Source organism: Lissotriton helveticus, chromosome 11 (assembly GCF_964261635.1).
Source record: "Lissotriton helveticus chromosome 11, aLisHel1.1, whole genome shotgun sequence".
NCBI classification, from domain to species: Eukaryota; Metazoa; Chordata; class Amphibia; order Caudata; family Salamandridae; genus Lissotriton; species Lissotriton helveticus.
Window position 1 is genome coordinate 1,158,144,456 of NC_136072.1, and position 22,651 is coordinate 1,158,167,106.

A 22,651-nucleotide genomic window follows, 5' to 3' on the forward strand; every position below is an offset into this window, starting at 1 on the left:
TTCTTTTTACTTTTTTCTTTCTCTATTTTCCTTCTTTTTTTTAAATTTCTTTCTTTTTTCTTTTTCTTTCCTTCTTTCAATCTTTTTTCTTTCTTTCATACCCTCTTTCTTTATTTCTCTGTTTTTCTTCCTTTGTCTTTTCTTGCCTTCTTTCCTTTCTTTCATATTTTTTATTTCTTTCGGTCTTTCCTTTTTTTTCTTTGATTCTTTCTTTCTCCTTCTTTTTTCTTTTTTCCCTTGCCTGCCTTCTTTCATCTTAAAGGCAGGAGGCTTGAAGCCAATGCCAGACTGATTGACTTTTTTATGTTTTTGTTATCCAAGATCTTTTGATTTTACTAAAATGATGTGTATAACATAGTCAGTAAAGGGGCTTCAGCCAGACTTCATCCATTTGTGTGTGGCTGGTGTCATTCACATTTTTCTTCCACCCACTCCAGCGTGCATTAACGAGCAATGTATCAGCCCACTTCAACCATTGTCTGACTTCACTGCGAGATACAGTATACTGCTGTTTCACAAGCCACACACACAAAGTAATTCCCTTCTGTGCCAGGAGTACTATGGTAATGTGTGTTCTTTTTAGACCCCAAAAACTTTTTTGCCTGGAGCAAATTTTTCTTTTTTACATTGTTGAGTGACCGGCATATTCTCAAACAATAATGTTTTGCGAAAAACACTGCAAAACAAGAATTGCTAGAAGGCTACAGCCAACACAAGATCTATTGCCTTAGCCAATGCTTGTTTTACTGTGGAATACGCAATCAATTTTTAGAGCTGGTAGAAATGTAAATTTGAATTTTCCCTACAGTAATGGGTTTTGTGCAATAGTTTGTGAACAAGAAAAGTGTTCTAAATTTAGGACGTCATGTAGAGGTATATGGTAATAGAATAGCCTCAAAAACTGGCAGCTGTTCTATCTACTCACCACTTGCACCCCACCACTTCCTTTAGATTGCTGCATCATTAAGGTAAGTAGTAATGTATTTTACCCGTACCCCAACCCCATTATATTGACCCTACTCAATCTTAATATTTGTTTTATTGAACTAATTTGAATTATTTTTTCTAACCTGTAATTGTAACGCTATTTTTTATGCAACTTAAATATTAATTTTTTCTTACCGTATGCCTTATATTTACTCTATATTTTTATTACATTTAAGATTTTTTACTAATTGTTCTCATGTGAGCACTATGCCTAACCACAAACGTAACTGTAGTTTAGTTTAATTCAACTGTTTATCCCTATCCTAACACTAATACTTGCCATAACATTTCTAAACTTGTTTAAAATGTATTATCTTTAAATTAACAATATGTTGTAATTTATCACTGCCCCTTTAATCTTATAGAGTTCTGGTGTCATCATATGGAACTCAATGACATGCTAGGCAACCACTGAGCATTTGGATTGTGGCTGGCTCAGAGGAGGCTGTGTAACCCTTTCGTGGACGCAATAAGGAGAGAAACCTTATTGAAGGCTGGTGTGTACTCTCTTAACATTGGTGACCAGTTATAGTGAGCATCCTCCAAACAACCCTACGTGCAACCTAGAGGATTTGGGACTTGGATTTGCATCAAGAATTGGACAGCAATGGTGAGTGATTTATATGATAGAGCTTTGGTTCCAGTGTGTGGAACTGGCAAGAGTTTGGAGAAATACTGCTTAAAGGCCCTTGCCCCATTTGACTGTCATTGAGCCGCGAGCCATTCAATGCGGCAATTTTAAATAACAAGCATTGGAAATGCAATAGGTCTCGCAATAACGCGAGTCTGAACTATTAGCATTGTAAATGATAATGCCCTTTATTTTTGCGTTCTGGTTTTTGGAACATAAATAAAAGGCTTTGTCATTTACAAGGCCTATAGCTTAAATTTGCGTTAAAACGAGACCTATTGCATTGCAATGGTGGTGGTGCTGCTGAGTTTTCTCTGAATCTGCACTCTGAATCTGCACCCACAATCTGCACTCTGAATCTGCACCCACAATCTGCACCCACAATCTGCACCCACAATCTGCACCCTGAATCTGCACCCACAATCTGCACCCACAATCTGCACCCACAATCTGCACCCTGAATCTGCACCCTGAATCTGCACCCTGAATCTGCACTCTGAATCTGCACCCACAATCTGCACCCACAATCTGCACCCACAATCTGCACCCACAATCTGCACCCTGAATCTGCACCCACAATCTGCACCCACAATCTGCACCCACAATCTGCACCCACAATCTGCACCCACAATCTGCACCCTCAATCTGCACCCTCAATCTGCACCCTCAATCTGCACTCTCAATCTGCACCCACAATCTGCACCCACAATCTGCACCCACAATCTGCACCCTGAATCTGCACCCACAATCTGCACCCACAATCTGCACCCACAATCTGCACCCTCAATCTGCACCCTCAATCTGCACCCTCAATCTGCACTCTCAATCTGCACCCTCAATCTGCACTCTCAATCTGCACTCTGAATCTGCACTCTGAATCTGCACCCACAATCTGCACCCACAATCTGCACCCTGAATCTGCACCCACAATCTGCACCCACAATCTGCACCCACAATCTGCACCCACAATCTGCACCCTGAATCTGCACCCTGAATCTGCACCCTGAATCTGCACCCTGAATCTGCACTCTGAATCTGCACCCACAATCTGCACCCACAATCTGCACCCACAATCTGCACCCACAATCTGCACCCTCAATCTGCACCCTCAATCTGCACCCTCAATCTGCACTCTCAATCTGCACTCTCAATCTGCACTCTCAATCTGCACTCTGAATCTGCACCCACAATCTGCACCCACAATCTGCACCCACAATCTGCACCCACAATCTGCACCCTGAATCTGCACCCACAATCTGCACCCGCAATCTGCACCCACAATCTGCACCCACAATCTGCACCCACAATCTGCAACCACAATCTGCACCCACAATCTGCACCCACAATCTGCACTCTCAATCTGCACTCTCAATCTGCACCCACAATCTGCACCCACAATCTGCACCCACAATCTGCACTCTGAATCTGCACCCACAATCTGCACCCACAATCTGCACCCACAATCTGCACCCACAATCTGCACTCTGAATCTGCACTCTGAATCTGCACCCACAATCTGCACCCACAATCTGCACCCACAATGTGTGAGTGGCGTTGCGTGTGTGAGTGGCGTTGCGTGTGTGAGTGGCGTTGCGTGTGTGAGTGGCGTTACGTGTGTGAGTGGCGTTGCGTGGGTGAGTGGCGTTGCGTGGGTGAGTGGCGTTGTGTGGGTGAGTGGCGTTGCGTGTGTGAGTGGCGTTGCGTGGGTGAGTGGCGTTGCGTGGGTGAGTGGCGTTGCGTGGGTGAGTTGTGTTGCGTGTGTGAGTGGCGTTGCGTGTGTGAGTGGCGTTGCGTGGATGAGTGGGGTTGCGTGGATGAGTGGGGTTGCGTGGATGAGTTGCGTTGCGTGTGTGAGTGGTGTTGCTTGGGTGAGTGGCGTTGCGTGGGTGAGTGTGGTGTTGCGTGGATGATAGTGGGCTTGCATGGGTGTGAGTGGCGTTGCGTGTCTGTAAGTGTTGCTGTGTGGGTGAAAGTGGCACAGAGCCTTTGATGTGGCCTGGCGCAGGAGAAATGCTGCTGCTGCTAATTAAATACAAGAGCGGCCGGGAAGCGGCCGGGAAACACAAGTACGGCCGGCCACATAATTAGGGGAGGAGAAGCCGCACAGCACACGCTGGGAGAAGCCCTTTGATGTGCTGTGCGGCCGCGATGCGCGCTCTGTGCTGGGGGAGGGCCATTAGCCTGAACTCGCGGCAAGATCAAACGAAGGGTGGGAGGGACATTGAGGAACAGATGGCCATGAAAGTGTATGGGCCAAAAGCGCGTGCCTGTGGCCACGTGCACTCGAAGAAAACGGCACGAAAAAATGCGGTGGTTTGACAATCAGTTCGAGCACTTGAATTCTCGCCATTTCCCATTCCTTCGGAATGGTAAAGGACGAGACCTAAAAAGAGGCGAGCTTTGAGGCCAGTAGGCATGTGGATTTCTGGAACTCAATCAAGGATGAATTTTCAGACTGTGGCCGGTGAGCGCAGCTAGCTAATGCGGAGGAGCTTGCATTTGTTTTGGCGAGCTCAGATGCATGCTGAGAACGTGCGCATGGCATCCTACATCATAGTTGGAAGCTAGTGGTCGCACCCTTGCACTGCGACAGGCCAAATGTGATATCACTATTGATAACAAAAGTGTGCCAGTCTTAGCAGACTCAGGGTCACCTTTGACTCTAATCGGTGATAACATTTGAGATAGGATTTTTTGAAAGGAGGCTATCGTATTGAAACAATCAGTCATAAATCCCATAGGCTATGGTGGGCAGAAAATTGATTTTTCAGCAATACTGTAATGACCATAAACTTCAAAGACAGAGAAATTATAGGTAAGATGTATGTGATGAAGCCCTAGTGATGCTGGGTGGAGTAAAGGTGTTTAGCGTAATGGATCTATGAGCTGTCTACCAGGTGATGGTACACAAGGACTCTAGGGCATTAACCTCTTTTATCACTCTTGTGGGAGCATTCAGATTCCTTAAAATTCCGTTTGGCTTATCTTCGGCAGCTGCATACTTCCAGAGGTTGGTGAAGGAGGTTTTGTCTGGAATCAAATCGCTCATGTACTTTCAAGACGATATTTTACTGTATGCCAAGGACTGATCGAGACATGACAAGATGCTCAAGAAGGTTCTTGCCAGGTTAATGGAGAGGGGGCTTAGTCATAAAAGTGTAGACTTAGGGTCGGCACCGTCTCCTACTTAGGACACACCATTTTGGGGATGGTATTAGCTTCAAATTGGAGTTAGCAGAAGCTATATCCCAAGCACCTGCACCATGCAACAAAGACCAAGTTTGATCATTCTTGGGTCTATTTGAGTAGTACTCGAAATTCCTTTTCATCTTTGCCAGCGTGGTGCAGCCATTGAGACTCCTGCTTAAGAAGGGTGCAGAATTTACCTGGTCCCTGACTGTGCAGAGGCTGTCAACAAAGTAAAGGAGGCGATAGCCTGCATGCCAATCTTAGGACACTATAGAACATAGAGCTCCTGAGGCGAAAAGCCGGGAGTTAGGACCTACATACACGGCATTTGCTCTCCCCTGCCAAGAGGCTGTGAGGATTTTAAAAATCATTTATTTCTTGTGTGTTTTTATTTTATTTTACTCATACCTGCTTTTGGCTCTCTGATCCATTGGGCATTTTAATACTCCATTCTGGGCAAACCGAGGGCCGATTTAGGGCTCAGCTCGGTTGCAGGCAGCTTCCCCGGGGGCGACGACTTTGGCCGCCATCTTTGGGCAAAAGGCTGGGTTAGCACACGAGTGGTCGTGTGAGTAGCGGCCCGGGCGCTATAAAATGAATGTCATCTCCCGTCCGCACAGCGCGCGGCGCGCAGCGGGCGTGCCGATGGCGCACTGGAGGCACGCCAGAGGCAAGCCCGTCTGGGCCCGTCCGGGCCAGACCGGGCCTAGGGCCAGTTATTATGCCCGTGGCCATTAAACAGCAGATAGTATATTCTAGGGAAGATCTTATTAAGCTACAAGACAAGGGAGGCTTACTATGTCGCCAGTTTGAGAGTTTTGATAAACAATACAGGCGGTGCAAGTTTTGTCCTAATCCCATAGGAGAAGGTAATCTCGACGTATTGTTTTTAACTGAGAGGTGGCTATCCCCAAATTCTGAGTTCGATATCGCTGCTGCCCTTCCGGATGGATTTCTTATTCAGTGTCAACATAGACAACAAGGGAAAGGAGGTGGACTTGCTATAGTCTACAAAGACAAACTTACCTGCAGAATCGAAGACTGTGATATATCAGACTCAGAAAGCGTCCGCTTCAGTATTCAAATAACGCCTAACAATTCTCTCTCAGGACTTCTTATTTACCGCCCGCCGGGCTGCATAAGACAGTTTACAGGATCTTTACTGGACACTACTTTAGCTGCAGCTGCCTCATCATCTAATTGTTTGATTCCAGGAGATTTGAATCTACATTTTGATGACCCGAATGATAAAGTTGCCACAGATCTCTGCTCTGATCTTAAATCTTTCGAGCTGAAGCTCATAAATAAAGAGGCAACTCACGTTAAAGGTCACCTTCTAGACCCTATATTCTCAAATAGTAGTCAGCTTAATACTAGCCCCCACTTCCCGTTCCATGGTCTGACCATTTCCTTGTACCATTCTCCTGGAAAACCTGCACAGATGCGCGACGTGCAGCAATACCTTGCACTTTAGAGAGGGCTTGGCCCAAGCTATCCCTGGAAAGGCTGACTCTTACACTTGAACAAACTGCCCCTTCAACAGAACTAGATCCTTTGGTGGCAGATATATGCTTTCGTAATTGGCTGAACAACCTGGATGCGGTACTACCTCTTAAAATAGTCACAAAGAAAAGTAGTACTTTTAAATCACCTTGGTACACTCCAGAGCTTAGAGATCTCAGAAAAATCTGCAAAAAACTGTAACGCAGATGGAGGAAAGACTGGGCTGTTAACAACAAAGTGGCCTATCGATCGGCCCTGAGACTCTATAAAGCCTCTCTGAAAAAAGCTCAGGTGGCTTTTTTTGAAAATAAAATTAATTTGTCATCTAATTCCTCGAGAGAAACTTTTAAAATAGTTAAACAACTACTTAAGGTTCCCTCTCCAATAAGCACCCAGGAATGCACAGAAGTAAGATGTAACCAGCTAGCGGATTTCTTTGATTCCAAGATACAAAGAATCCTTGATAGTCTACCACAGAATGTCTCTATTCCTTATGGTGACACTCACCTGGAGCCTACTTCTGGCCCCTTGTTGGACTCCTTTAGTTGTATTACCAGGGATGACTTCTGTAAAGCTCTATCTTCCTTGAAGAGTGGCTCTCCGTCTGATCCTGCGCCCATGTATATCCTTAAGCGGATTGCAGACACTATTGCCCCATTAACAACAGAGCTTCTAAACGCCTCATTTACCTGTGGGGTTGTGCCACCTAGTTGGAAACAGGCCAGGGTCAAAACCCTTTTAAAAAACCAGGGCTTGATCCATCGGACCTGGCCAATTTCTGCCCGATCTCGCTGCTACCCGGCCTTGGCAAAATTGCTGAAAAAATGGTTAACCAGCAGCTTTCTGGGTTCCTCGAAAACAATAAGCTGCTGAGTAACTCCCAAACGGGTTTTCGCCCGGGGCAGGGCACTGATACAGCCCTGATAGTGGTGGCGGAGGAGGCAAGGTGTTACTTAGATTCAGGAGGATCCGCTGTTGTGATCCTCCTGGATCTAAGTGCAGCATTTGATACGGTGGACCATGAAATATTAACTCACCGTCTCGCCAGATTGGGCGTAACAGGAATGGCCCTGAAATGGCTTACATCCTTTTTGAATAATCGATCGTTTCGGATCTGGGAAGGCGGTGCACTGTCTAAATCTACCCCCCTCCAGTGTGGAGTCCCTCAGGGCTCCTCTTTGAGCCCTACTTTGTTTAAAGTATATATGGCCCCACTGGAGGAGGTGGTGGCTCCATTTGGGATCAAAACAGTCACTTATGCAGACGACACCCAATTAGTCGTCTTGCTAACCCAACAAGAGGGATGTCTGGACAATCTCTCTGCCTGCCTTGCCGGAATATTCTCCTGGATGACCAGTTCGCGGCTCAAACTAAATGGAGCAAAAACGGAGATCATGCTCCTGGGCCATCACTTTACATCTCTCCCCAAAGCCACCTGGCCCTCCTGTTTGGGTGAGTTGCCCGCACCGAAAGACAAAATTAAAAGCTATGGGGTGTGGTTTGAGCCCGACCTAACCTTTAGGACGCAAGCACAGAAAGTCGCAGGCATTTGCTTTGGCCTGCTTCGAGCTGTGCGGAAAGTTCTTCCTCTCTTGCCTCCCCAGTCCAGGAAATTACTGATCCAGGGGTTAATACTATCCAGACTGGATTATAGTAACGCCCTGTTTTTAGCAGCTCCTGAAGCTACCATCAATATCCTTCAACGGGTGCAGAACACAGCAGCCAGGATGCTCACGGGTGCCTCAAGAAGATCTTCGGCCAGCCCGGTTTTGAGAGCACTTCGCTGGCTGCCAATACGCGAAAGAATCATCTTCAAATCGCTATGCATCACCCATAAGGCTCTCCAGGGTAAAGGACCCCCGGTTCTCAGGAGCTTGATTTGCCCTACAAATCTTCCCGGGCTCTCCGGTCGGACTTCGGGAACCTAGCCAAGGTTCCCAGAGTTAGGAAGGCACGCACAGGGGGACGCCGTTTTTCGGTAAATGCGGCAAAAAATTGGAATTCTCTCCCTTGCCGGATCCGTACCGAACCCTGCTATCTTAAGTTTCGAAAGTCCCTTAAAACATTTCTTTTTCCCAAGGACCCCTAAGTAACGGTACCCTCTTCAGTTTGTTCTTTGTTCTATTCTGTTAGCGCTCGGACGCTTGTGGGCAGCCATGCGCTTTATAAATCAAATTTCTTTCTTCTTTCTTCTTTCTTCTTTCTTCTTTCTTTCTTCTTCTTCTTTGATGTCACCAGAAAAATAATCATGACCACCGACGTCAGTCTGAAGGAGTTGCATATAAAACAAATGATGCCTAGGACATAAGTAACACACTTCTAGTAATGGGTGAGATAGCTTAATTATCTCCTCCTATGATAAGTATATTATCTAGAGCAAAAATGTTGAATACACTATTTATAATTATGAAGCTTCCCACCTCCACACAGAGAACACACTATATCGCTCTCCTTATTTCTTTGTTCTTCAATTTAATTGAAAAAAGATTAGATAGTGGCTCACTTAGTTGGTGAGCCCATATCGGACTTAAGACAAAACAAACATATATATATATCACTTTTTACATATATATATACAAACAACTATACAAAAACATATATACCAACATTAATCCATTCTTATTTTTTTATCAAATATTTTAGCCCAATTTCTTTCACAAGGATGCTTGCTATATGTACAAACTCAGCATTCCTGTCAAGTAAGATCATCCAGACCTAAGTCAAGAAGTGTAATAGGTCTCTCTCTTTTTTTTACCTATATTCTATCTTTTACTCCTTATACAAAAATATATTTTTTCAAATCAAAGCATTTTGGCTGGAGTCTTCTTTCAACCAAGTGTCGACGCGTTTCAGCCTTTACAGTACAGGCCTCATCAGGACTCGGGCTAATGACAACTTCTATCGTGACATTCTGTTTTTACCGATATGTATGACTTCTTGCAACCGCAATTTTTCATAAAGGTTCACTATTCGTCATCTCGAGCTATTGTGCAAGTCCATGTCGTTACTTCTAACTTAAGCGTAGCAATCCGTCTTATGCTGGCTGCTCGATACTAAAGGTTCTCAGGGACCGTCGTTCTCTCCAAGAGACCACCTTCAAATTTGGTATCCTCTCGCGCTCCGTCTCCGGATTGTTTCGGAGTTGGGCGCCGTCCTCTCACAGATGGTTGAAGGTGAAGAAAGAGTGAAAGCTTTTGTCTCACATTCTTTCAAAGGGGCTGAAGAACGCTACTCTGTAATAGACCGTGAGGCATTAGCATGCATGTGGGCTATCAAGTATTATACATTTTTCCTTCTGGGTTTGCCATTCACAGTGAAGACAGATCACAGGCCTTTGGTTCAGGTGTATGCATTTATACATACAGAGAACTCCACTTCTAGGCTAAAAATTTGGGTAGAGGGATTAATGGAGAACAATTTTGTTGTAGAGTACCTGCCGGGTAGAAGGAACATACCAGCTCATTACTTATCCAGGATGCCATTGGATAAGAAACTGTCTGGTGCATCAGAAGCGCCTATACTTTGGGTCAGAAAACCGGCCCTTAACAAACAGGAAAGGGAAGCTGAAGTGTCCAGTGATGCAACAAGGTAGCGGGTATTGGATTTTGTGGTGGGAGGTTGGCCAGGCTTAAGGAATTTGCCTGAAGCTGTAAGAGCATTTTGGAACCTATGGGAGAAACTGAGTGTTGTCAAAGATGAACTATTCAGGGGTGAGAGATTTGTCGCCCCATAAGGATTTGCGAAGCAAAATCATTAACTTGTCTAATGAGGGTCACTTGGGGCGGAATTTAACCAAGGCCAGAGTAAGAGTGATGTACTGGTGGCCAGGGGTGGATAAGCAAGTGGAGGAGGTAGTTTAAGATTGTATATTAGGTGCTGGTAGTGACAAATCCAAGTTAGTCAGAGTAGCTCCCTTATCTCCTGTAGAGATCCCTGAGGAACCATGGTGCAAGTTGGCACTAGATATTGAGGGCCCATTTGAAGAATTGTCACAGAATTAAAGATTTGTGTTGGTTTTGGTGGATTATACTTCCAAATGGGTACTGGGATGGTGTGTTTGCTCTATTATGACAAGCAATGTACTTGAGTTCTTGAGGAATGTCTTTGCTTGCAAAGGTATTCCAAAAACCATTGTAACGGATAATAGTGTCCAGTTCATCTCACAAGAAATGAAAGAATTTGTCCTCCAAAAATCGCACAGCTCTCTATGCACCCCAAGCCAATGGTTTTGTGGAATGCATTAACTGTTTGGTCAGGGCCTGCATGCAAACTGCAGTAGAAAGTAAGTTGCCTTTGAAGAGGATGTACACAAAAAAGTATGGGCACACCGTAACACATCCAAGAGTGTGACAGGGATGTCACCCTTTCAGAGGCTCTAAGGAAGAACTGCAGGCTCAAAATTAAACCCTATTTGGTTGAGTGTAACCACTGGTGTGTTGGGTCTGTTTTCACGTAGAATCTGAGAATATCAGGAAAAGTACAATGAGCGTTTTGACAGGAAGCATGGTGTTAAGCCAAAGAGGTGGGTGGTAGGTGAAGGGTGTGTGGTGAGGTGTAAGGTGAGACGAAGTTTGTTGGGCTCAAGCAAATTATAGAAGTCAGGAGCAATGTGGTTGCTTTGGAGGTGGGAGAAGTGTGGAGCAGGTCACGTTTGTCCAAATGCAATCTGAATGGTAACCTGAACATAACAGATAAAACGGGCATACGGATACACGGAGACAATCGTGAGTCTGGTGATAGGGGTGTTGGACATTCAGTGGGAGATACGGACTGGTCACGGGGAACGCTTAGACCCAAGAGGCCACTAGCTTATCTCAAAGACTACATTGTGGAATAGGGTTCTGATTCATGGGGTCCCGTCTTTTCCCTCAGTACTATTCCGCTATGTTGTACATAAATGACTTCTGTTGTAATTTCTATTTATTCTTATTTCATTCATTTTCCAGGGTGTTTATGCCTTATGTATTCCCTTTAGTTATTCTAGTAATTTCTCCTTTGTTACTTTAATTGATGTCTCTGCAGTTCATCCCTGTTCTGAAGTTGTGTTGTGTTGTGTTGTAATTTAACACTGCCCCTTAATCCTATAGAGTTCTGGGGGCATCATATGGAACTCCGTGACATGCTAGGCAACCACTGAGCAGTTGGATTGTGGCTAGCTCAGAGGAGGCTGTGTAACCCTTTGGTGGATACAATTAAGAGAGTTATCATATTGAAGCGTGGTGTGCACTCTCTTAGCATACTAAGACTTCATTATGATAACATGAAGTAATTAGAGTAATTACTATGAACAAAGCCTAATATTAACCCATTCTCTTTTCAAGTGTTGATGTTTTTTTAATTAAATACATATTCATAATTCCTTCCTAAGCTTATTCTTACTTACTTACTTTAATTTCAATTTAATTAGATAACTCAGAATCCGATTTTAAAAAACATAGTTTAATTATATTGAATGTGTTGCTGATTGACATTGTTAATCTTGTTTTAATGGCATTTTGATGCCCCCTACTCTAAATGTAATTGCATTACTTACTTAGTTGATGTTGTGGACAGCAATGTAATTGCTCATAGTTGCTAACCGATGTTGCAGGGGGTGCCAATAAGTAAGAGAAGTACTAGACTAAAATTGCACAACTTTTTACCTCACCAGAGGCTATCTCCAACTTGATCACCCCCTTGCGAGACCTCTACAACAAACCCTCTCAACTCTTAAAAAACAAAATTACTATTATTTACAGTCTGACCCAACAGACCATGCCAAATGCCACCCAATCATATCCAACATACCAATGCTTTCCACATAGCCCATCATCACCCCAGAAGAAACCACTGCCACAATGAAGTCCATCCACTCAGGGGTCCCATTTGACCCCTACCCACACCACGCCTACTCCAGAGGCCTGCAACCCATCATCGCCATGCTCACAGCTAATCTGAATGAATCCACCTCTTTCTTGACCTTCTCAGATTCTTAAAAACACACAACTGTTCTCCCGTTGAAGAAGAAACCCTTCACGAACCCCTTAACTTTCATCAACTTGAGACCGATCTCCCTGCTACCATTCCTGGCCAAGGCTTTGAATACCTCAACGACCACAAACTCCTCAACACCACACATTATGGTTATATACCTAGCCACAGCATGGAATCTGCCGTTGTTGCAGCCACAGATAACATCCACATGACTCTGGACAGAGGAGACACGGCGGCCCTTACCCTCCTGAACCTCTTGGCAGCATTTGACACAGTCTTTCACCCCATTCTCATCCAATGCCTACACACCATTGGATTCCAAGGAGACACACTCTGATAGTCTTGCTCGTTCCTGCCTGGAAGGACCCAGTCAGTCAGCCTGAACCTGTACATCTCTGGTTCCTGTGACCTTTGCTGCGGAGTTGAGCAAGGATTCTCCCTGAGCCCAACCCTCTCCAATGCATATATGATCCTTATTTGACAGCAAGCTCAACTTGACCACCCAAGTCAACGCTGTCACCACCTTGCGCTTCCATAAATTGAAGATGCTGAGGAAGATTTTTAAATGGTTCCAAGCCAGCACCTAGAAATCGTCACACGCATCTTGGTCCCAAGCAAGCTGGACTACTGGAACACCTTCCATGCCGGGATCAACAAAAAACTCACTAGAAGGCTGCAAACCATTCAGAACTCGGTCGCCACAATCACTCTCAACCTCCCACTACCGACTTGCATCTCACCACACTGGGAGGAGCTCCACTGGCTCCCCATACACAAACAAGCACAATTCAAACTCCTCACTCACACTTTCAAGGCAATACAGAAAAGTGGGCCAGCATACCTTGACAATTGCATCTGCTTTCCCAACCCTTCCAGACGGCGCAGCTTGTCCAGACTTCTACTTGCACACATCCTCTGTGGCTCTCGCCTCGCCCCTGAATCTGCTTTTCAAGCATTCGAATGAATTTCACGCAATTAGACGTTCTTGCGAGCACACGATTGTAGCTCCCACAACGCATCTTCCAATCCCTGCCACCGCCGCCACCAGACCGCCACATAGCTGAGCCCGGCTCGCATTCCTGGAAGTTGTTCCGTCACATGAACCCTACAATAATCTAAGGCAATAATACACAGGCATGCTTAATTAAATCTCCTGATGATGATCCACACATTGTTCACATGGATCGAAATGCCGTCGACACCATAAAACACCTTATACATTTTTTGAAATACTATCATTGATTATGTAAAGGTGTTCCTTGTGATTTGTTTATTCTATTGAGAATCTTTTCTGTAACAAACCGTGAGCGTTGCCTGAGCCCCCTTAAGTGTTTCAAAATTGTTTGTTTTTGTTTCTGTTGTAGAATGCAGGCTTGTGTCCCACTCTGTATTTTCGTTTGTACATATTTCAAAGAATTGCTAAATATTAAATATTGGACCTCTGTCCAGCTGGACAGGTTTAACCAATATAGTACTGATTGGGTCTATATTCATTTATGTACATATATCCCTATTTCCCTAGGGACCACTGTAGTTTACAACAAGCCTTTTCCTACATCACTCCTAAATTGTGGAGTGCCCTCCCACTACACATAAGAGTCTTCTTCTCACTTCTTGAATTTGGCAAAATGCTGAAGACCTGGCATTTCAAGTAGTTCCTTGGTTTGGCTAGGCTCCCATCTGCTCAGCGACGGTATACCCTCCTTGCTGATAGTGCACGCTACTGATCTGCATATCATAACAACATAACATAAGCTGACTGGCCATAACCTCTCCTAACTCATACATTTGAGTGGAATGAGCAGGAATACATCTGCTCACTCCTCTCAGAAGGAAGAAATACTTCAGCAGAATGCACATCCTGATTGCAGTGCTGGAAGTACTCAGTGCAACTGAAGGCACTCTTTTATCTTTACTTATGCATCTTTATTAAATAGGGAAAGGGAGAGAAACATCTAAATGCTTTATAGAGAAGTAAATAAGAACGACATTTACAAAAATGTCAGTAAAACTTAAAAGAAGCGGCAGAGAGTAAAACCCTTCCAACACCAATTACTTGGGCACAAGAGGCAATGGCAATACCAATAGGTCTGGCTTTAATATGCTGTGACATGTGAGAGGGTGTCAACAGAATAGCAGGGGACTGAAGCTGTAAAGTAATCCATCATGAAATATAATGCAAGCACTTCAGTTGAATTGGAAGGATACATCCAAGGATCCAGGATCATTAGGTGAGAAATGAATACTCCACTGAGCAGACATAAGAGGTGATTGAGAAACTCAAGCCATTGCCAGAAAGAGGCTGGCCGTAGAAAGCTAATGGTTGAAAGGGGAAGACTCCAAACACCAAGCCTACTCTGTGCATATTATAAACAGTAAGTCTGTTTAACAGCTGTGCTGGCAAATACCAGACCTGAAAGTTTTTGAACATCTTCATATACCAGGTAGAGGGGTGAGAGGAGGGGGAGTGTTAGTGCAAAGTGCAGAACAAAATAGACTTTGAAAGGAAGGAGCTATCCCAGTACAATACTATGCCATTGTCTTATATAGGAGATTGAGTTCTTCCAACCAGAGGATGAGATGGCTGTGGGAGGTTCACCATCCATGGATAATTTTCATCAGCCTTCCACATTTTAAAGACTTTTCAAGTGAAGGACTTAAGAGCCAAACTTAAAGTAAGTGCTTCAGAGGGTCAAGAATTAACTTGTGGACAAATCACCAAGACCAGACATCTCCCATCAATCCTGGATAGATCAGAGGTCTGAACCAGTGCCTTAAAGGCACCTGGAGGGATGTACAGTTTTAGTGTTCATAGAAGATGCACTTTGAAATCGAGAACAAAGTTATGCAAAAGTGGCTCAGACGGGGGGATTATACCGTCTACAGCTGGAGCCAGCACTATGTCGTCCTAGAACAAACCAGAGGAGTAAACAATATAAACTTCGGGCCAGATTCAGAGTTCGGTGGATGGGTTACTCCATCACAAATATGATAGATATCCTGTCCGCCTTACTACAAGTTCATTATACTAGTAGCACTTGTAACACAGTGTTAGAAATGGGATTTCCTGTTGGCTGAGGCTTGCACCAAAGCCAGGCAGAAACCACCACTCTAGTCAGGGCAAGGGAGTTACACCCCAAAGATAACCCCTGCTCACCCTCTAGGCAACGTGGCGCGAGCAGTAAGGCTTATCCCGGAGACTATGTAAGTTAAGTGTTTGCGCACGCACCCCCAGCAACAACACCCAAGGCCCACCACAAAGGAAACTCCACACAAGGATATATATAAAATTAGCCTTTGTATTATAGCAAACACATTAGATAAAAACACACACTTTACAATGTGCCCACAGGCACGGGCAGAATTTACAGGGGATATATGTACAGGACAGGGCCACATGGACCACTCCCAGGAATAAGCACTTTTAGAACTAGGATACTTGTAGGAAGTAGCACTTAGAACACAGAATAATAATAACTGTAACACAATATAGAAAATAGAGCACACAACCAGTAACCACTGGTGAGAGGTAAGTACCACCTACGCAACCCTAACCACCTTTGGAGAATGTCACGCAGGGAACCAGGACCTCACTAGCAACACCTGTACTAGGAAGAACAACCACCTAAGTATCACTGTACGTTTAGGGGTATAGGCATAAGAACATTACACATGATGCATCACAACATTTAGAGGTGTAGGGAAAAACACATGATGCATAAACATACATTCAGCGGTGTAGGGAAAAGCACATGACGCATAAAAACACATTCAGAGGTGCAGTAAAGAACAATTGATTGCGCAGAAATCACACAGGCCACAACCTGTGACTGTCCCCAGGCCAACTGGCCTCTCTGGGGCTGAAACGTCCTGTGTCCCAAATGTCAAGGGCAGGCTGCACAGGCAGCAAAGCAAGAATGCAGGGCCTAAACGGAGCAGCTGCCCACTAAGTGCTGGGCAGCTGGAGAACTGAGCCTGGCACCAGCGTGCCTCCTGGCTCTCTTCTGGGACTCTGACAAACAATGCCCAAGGACACGTGGGAGCCTGGCAGGCTCTGACCACCAAAACACTCGTGGCCCCGTGAGCCTCGCTGGGCTCAAGAACAAAAATGGGGGGGGGGCAAGGTGGGAGCGTTCCGGGGCAGCTCTACCAGTAAGGAAAATGCCCCCTTGGAGCCTCTCAGGGCTCGTAGTCACGGTATGCTGCCAAGAGCCTCTTGGGCTCTAAATAAAAGAAATGCCGCCTTGAGCCTCTGCGGCTCGAAATACCAAAATGCCGCCTTGATGGGGGGAGTCCCTCTCGGGGGACTATAAAACAAAGATATGCCCCTGGGGCCCTCGTGGGCCAAACAACAATGAAGCGGGCACCTCTGGGGGTGGCGGGCACCGGCAATGTGCCCCGACGCCCCCCCTTTTTCAATCAGCACCGGGCCCCACTCACCGGCGGCTTGTGCAGGGACATCTCCTCTCGGCGGCGGTCACCCGACTGCTCCGCCCATGGTCTCCTCGGCCGCAGGCGGGACTGGGCAGCAGGCGGGGCTCTACCGTAACACGGGAGCCCCGCGGACTTCGCCTGCTCACTCCCTCTTCTTCTCTGTACCGGAGCGCGGGGTCGGCTTCCGTCCGCTTCCGGTTTCCTCTGGGCCCGCAGTACTTCCGGGTCGCGGCTGTAGCCAATGGCAGCGCGGCCCTGGAGTGCCGGAGGCGGGAACAGCGCCTCGCGGAAGATCCCCGGGCCGGCGGCGGTGATTTACACGCGGCAACAGATGAGGGGTGGGCTCCCTCGAAATAAATAAATAAAGGCAAATATGCCTCGGCATGCAGGGTGGGCACCTGCTCCCTTAAGTATGAAAAAGGGCAAAGATGCGGCGTGGGCAGCCGCTTGGGGGCACAAAGGGGGATCCCCACGCCGGGGAATCCCTCGAGGACGGGATCACCGCGCCAGCGGTGCAACGCGCTCTCTTGGAGGGGGAGGCCAGCACTCCCCAGGCGCTGCAGGTCAAAGGAGTCCCCAAAAGCCCAGGGAGAGAATCCTGTAACTAGGAGGAAGACAGGGGGGCCGGGCTGGGCCCAGGTGCCAGCTCACAGGGCCCTCCAGGCAGGGAGGCAGTCCCAGTGGCGGTCCTCCTGGCGCCCAGCAGCAGCAGAAGGCCCCCTCCCAATTAGGATCAGCCAGAGAACATTTTCATGGGGTCACAGCCCATCTATTAGACACCTTTTCCCTTTGTCTCAGGGTGCAGGCTGGGGGCAAACCAGTCGCAGCTGGTTTTGGAGCACTTTGTTGTGTTCAGTCACCCTTTCCATTCACTGGCCAGGCTAGGGACATTAGACGCACCACAGGGGGCGGAGCCAGCATTGTGTGGGGAAAGCCCAGCCCTATTCAGGTCCCAGGTGCACCCCTCCCTCACATCACACATGCAGATCTCCCATTCACCACCAGGGCAGACCCATCCTGACTCCTGGAGCCTGGCACCCCAGCCAGCTCAAGCCAATCAGAAGCCAGACAGCCAATTCACATATTTTACACAAACATGCCCACTTCTAGAAGTGGCACTTCCACACTAGACACAATCACGCCGCACACATCATCGCGCAGCATTCAATCACACGAGTCCGCACATACCAAACTTGCACCTGCACTCCCCACGCATCAGGAACTACCAGGGACACATACATTCGCCATGCATTCCTATGGGAGGGCAGGCCAACCTCACCACACGCACACACTTTACCCTGGGACACAGTGGTAAAGTGCGCAGAAACCAAAAATCACTATCACCAGGTCACCATTAAAAAGCAAAAAGTTTAGGGGTGAACCTGCCAGAAAGGCCAAGTCCAACACACAGTGAACAGGATATCCGTTGCGTTTGTGGCGAAGTAACCCATCCGCCGAACTATAAATCAGGCCCTCCGTCTTTGTGGGATTGAAGTTAAGGTGACGCTCTACCACGGAATCCCCAGCAGACCCGAGACAAGACCATACCTTATGGAAATCCTTTTGCGGAGATATCAACAAAAGCAAGTGCACATTGTCCGCATACTGGTGTGCCTGAATATCCATTTCTGCTTGGAGATACCATTCCTTGAAATGTATTATGACATCAGTTCAGCAATCATAGCCTAGTAACCAGAACAGCATCATCAGTGCTGGCTGGGCTGCACCTGCCAGTATGGATAAACCTCTTACTAACATTTACCAACTCATGTTAAGTAGAGGTGTGTGTTCCCCATGGCAGATTTAATGGGGACATGGCTGGCTTGCTGTTTTCACCACAATGACCAGAAGGCACGCTTAGACCTTGCTTTCCTACCGCCAAGTCATGGAATTGGACTAATCGCAGTAACCAGCCCTAACATGCCATGAAGGCCAAACAACATGCTCTGTACCCTCTGGGGATGCTGTCTTCTATGCGTTCATCTCATCTCAGGTGCGGGTGGTAAGTGCGACTTTAGAGATGAAATTGTTTGCTGCGGAAACAGTTGTTACAGATAGACTATGGGTATAGTGAATCGTTTGTTACTTAACCTGTTAATATGCAGGTTGGCAGCCAGTCAATCCATGGAGTTAGCTGGTGGCAAGAGGCTGTGGGGAGCTGCTCTGTATCATCTGTGGGAGCAGTGGGTAATGGTCCATGATCTTCATGCAAGGCAAGGAAAGTACTCATTGGCTGTTAGGAGGCTGGCATCTGCTCTAGGAAGATGCAGTCTTGTCCATCACTTCCAGCTAGCCTGTGTTCTTGCTGCACACCCCACCAACATGTGGGCTGTGAACCACAGATGCAGCATTTTGACTGAGCAGGTGGTGTTGCAGGAAGTTCCTGTCGTGCACCTTCTTCCTTATACCCCTTTTCCTTTTGTTACTACCCACTGAAGGGGGCGTCCAAGTGATACAGGGTCTACGTACCTAGAATACTAAGTGCTGATGCTGCTAAAAGAACATTTGTACTTTTTTCTAACTAAGAGCCGTGAAGCTTATTCATTAAAGGCCCACATTTGTGACCAGTTATGGGAATGCAGAATTGTATTGAAGGTCCCAACTCACCCAAAGTGGGATTTTCATACTAAAAGCAATGAGTGCAATTCTCCAATGTAGGACCACGTATGTACCCACACCTGTCTGTTCTTAAGTGTGTGCATGCGCAAAGATGAAGAAGCAGTGTCCATGCCAATAGGTCTGGCTTGTAACTGAACGTGCCCCTAATGGGTTGAGGCACTCAGTAAGTCCTCACACTTTCACATTGTGCCTCATATTTGCACTCATACATCAACACACTGACTTATTCTTACATTCACCCACTTAACTCATCTCCAATAAAACAAATACACACACTTCCACAAGTATATGGAATATAAATTAGAAGAATACACGTAGAAAAAAGAAAACATGACATGCATATCTTTGCAATTCAAAAATAAATAAATAACTGATGTGGCTGAGTATTTACCAGTGGCTAAGATAAATTCGGTTATTCCTCCCATCACTGTTTTGTACTCCTGACCTAAACTTGTCAGGTATTTGCTTGAAATGCAAAAATAAAGTTAAACATAGCACTGGCAGCTATTTTTGCGTGCTAAAGTGTTTAGTGTACCACTGTTATATGGTGCCATGGTGACCTACATAATGCTTAGAAACGTAGTGGCCATCTTGGAACATTAAATCAAAGATGCACTATAGACACTACCATTCCAAGAAGTCTGTCTATTTACAAATAGTGGCTACACAGAGTGCAGCACAGTGGAAATGAAAAGAGTAGGAATAAGTGAGTGGCCCAGTAGGAATAACTTAGGAGATGTAGTATGCTCTTAAATGGGGAAGGAAATAAATGGGAAGTGGACTTTAAAGGAAACAATAGAAACCTAAAGAACTGGCCACCATTCAATCAATCAATCAGGGCGTTTTAATCGCACTACTCACCCGTGAGGGACTCAAGGAGATGGGGGGGGGGGGGAGTGGGGACAGCAGTTCAGTTCTGTTGAAGAGCCCGGTCTTGAGCGCCTTCCTGAAGGTGTTAAGGGAGGGGGCGCGCCTGATATCGATAGGGAGCTTCTCCTAGGTATTAGCCGTGATGTAGGAGAAGGCTCTTCCCTCTGTTCTGGCTCTGCGGATGCGTGGAGTTCCGGCGAGGGCAAGGTTGGTGGGGCGGAGGTTTCTTTTGGGTACATGGAAGGCGATTCTCTTGTCGTGGCATTGTGGTCCTGTGTCGTGGAGGCATTTGTAGGCGCGGGTGAGTATCTTGAAAGTGACTCTCTTCTCAACGGGGAGCCAGTGGAGCTTCCGTAGGTGTTGGCTGATGTGCTCGTGTCGAGGAATGCCGAGGACAAGCCACGCTGCAGTGTTCTGTATCGTCTGGAGCTTGCGGAGTAGAGACTTGTTGATGCCAGCAAAGAGGCCGTTTCCGTAGTCCAATCTGTTGGTTACGAGTGCATGGGTGACTGTCTTCCTTGACTCGGGGGATCCATTTGTAGCTCTTTTGGAGGATGCGCAGGGTGTTGAAGCAGCTGGACTCAACAGCGATGACCTGCTTGTTCATGGAGAGGGAGAAGTCGAGTACGATGCTGAGGTTTCTGGCATGGTCTGTGGGGGTCGGAGAGCTGCAGAGTGCGGTGGGCCACCAGGTGGTGTTCCATACTGACGGGGTAGTTCCGGGTACGAGGACTTCTGTCTTCTCTGTGTTGAGCTTCAGGCAGCTGTTGCGCATTCAGGATGCAACGTCCTGCACTCCTTCCTGGAAGTTGAGTCTGGTGGTGGTGGGGTCCTTGGTGAGGGAGGGGATGAGCTGGGTGTTGTCAGCGTAGGATATTATGCTGTGGCCATGCTGTCAGGCAAGGGGGGCCATGTAGATGCTGAAGAGGGTTGGACTGAGTGATCCTTGGGGTACTCCGCAGTTGATTTCCATGGGTTCGGAGAGGTAGGGTGGCAGTCTGATTCTTTGGCTTCTGCCGGTGAGAAATGAGCGGATCCAGTTGAGGGCGGTTCCTTGTATGCCAGCATCATGTAGTCTTGCGGCGAGTGTGCAGTGAGAGACGGTGTTGAATGCTGCTGACAGGTCGAGCAGTATCAGGGCTGCGTTGTGGCCTTGGTTGAGGAGGGTGCGGATGTCGTCTGTGGCGGCAAGTAGGGTGGTCTTGGTGCTGTGGTTGCTGCAGAATCCGGAATGGGTGGGGTCTTGTTTGGAGTTGTCTTCGATGAACTTTGCTACCTGTGCGTTGATGGTCTTCTCAGCGACTTTTGCCCTGAAGAGGAGGGGAGAGATGGGCCAATAGTTTTTGAGGTCCGTGGGATCTGCTGAGGGTTTCTTAAGTAGGGGTCTGACTTCTGCTCGTTTCCAGTCGTCGGGGTCATGGATGTAGCATTGATGGTGTGTCGTAATTCTGGTGCGAAGGCGGTGGGGGCTCTGTGGTAGGTGTGTGGTGGGCAGGGGTCCTTGGGGTCCTCGAGTGGATGCCTCTCATGGTCGAGGCGGCCTCTTTGGTCGTGACAGGTATTCAGGAGGCGATGGTGGGCTGGCTGGTTTTTCTGGAGGGCGCAGTGGTTTTGGAGTCAGGTATTTGGTCGTTGAAGTTGTCATAGAGGTTCTTGATTTTCAGGTGGAAGTTGTTGGACTTGGCCCTTCTGGCAGGTTCACCCCTAAACTTTTTGCTCTTTAATTGTGACATGGTGATAGTGATTTTTGGTTTCTGCTCACTTTGCCACTGTGTCCCAGGGTAAAGTGCGTGCGTGTGGTAAGGTTGGCCTGCCCTCCCATAGGAATGCATGGGGAACGTATGTGTCCCTGGTATTTCCTGATGTGTGGGGAGTGCAGGCTCGAGTTTGGTATGTGCGGACTCGTGTGATTAAATGCTGCGCGATGATGTGTGCGACGTGAATGTGTCTAGTGTGGAAGTGCCACTTCTAGAAGTTGGCCTGTCTGTGTAAATTATGTGAATTGGCTGTCTGGCTTATGATTGGCTGGAGCTGGCTGGTGAGCCTGGCTCCATGAGTCAGGATGGGTCCGCCCCGGTGGTGAATGGGAGATCTGCATGTTGATGACTGGGGAGGAGTGGACCTGGGACCTGAAAAGGGCTGGGCTTTCCCCACACAATGCTGGCTCCGCCCCCTGTGGTGCGACTGATGACCCTAGCCTGACTAGTGAATGGGAAGAGTGGCTGAGCACAACATAGTGCTCCAGAACCAGCTGCAACTGGTTTTTCCCTTCACCCTGAAGCCTAAACAAAGGGATTTGGTGTATAAAAAAGGGGCTGTGACCCCAGGTAAAGGTTCTCTTGCTGATCCTAATTGGGAGGGGGCCTGCTGCTGCTGGGCACCAGGAGGACCGCCACTGGGACTGCCTCCCTGCCTGGAGGGCCCTGTGGGCTGGCCCCTGGGCCC

General features: G+C 47.0%; 1 protein-coding gene across 1 annotated transcript in view; it reads left to right on the plus strand.

Annotated features, from left to right (window-relative positions):
* The first annotated feature begins 246 nt into the window (after nucleotides 1-246).
* Nucleotides 247-22,651, plus strand: part of LOC144792779 (uncharacterized) — a 188,271-nt gene continuing 165,866 nt past the window's right edge. Inside the window, exon 1 of the mRNA XM_078667976.1 lies at nucleotides 247-1,597. The gene's annotated coding sequence lies outside the window, so the exon portion shown is untranslated. The remainder of the gene's footprint in view (nucleotides 1,598-22,651) is intronic.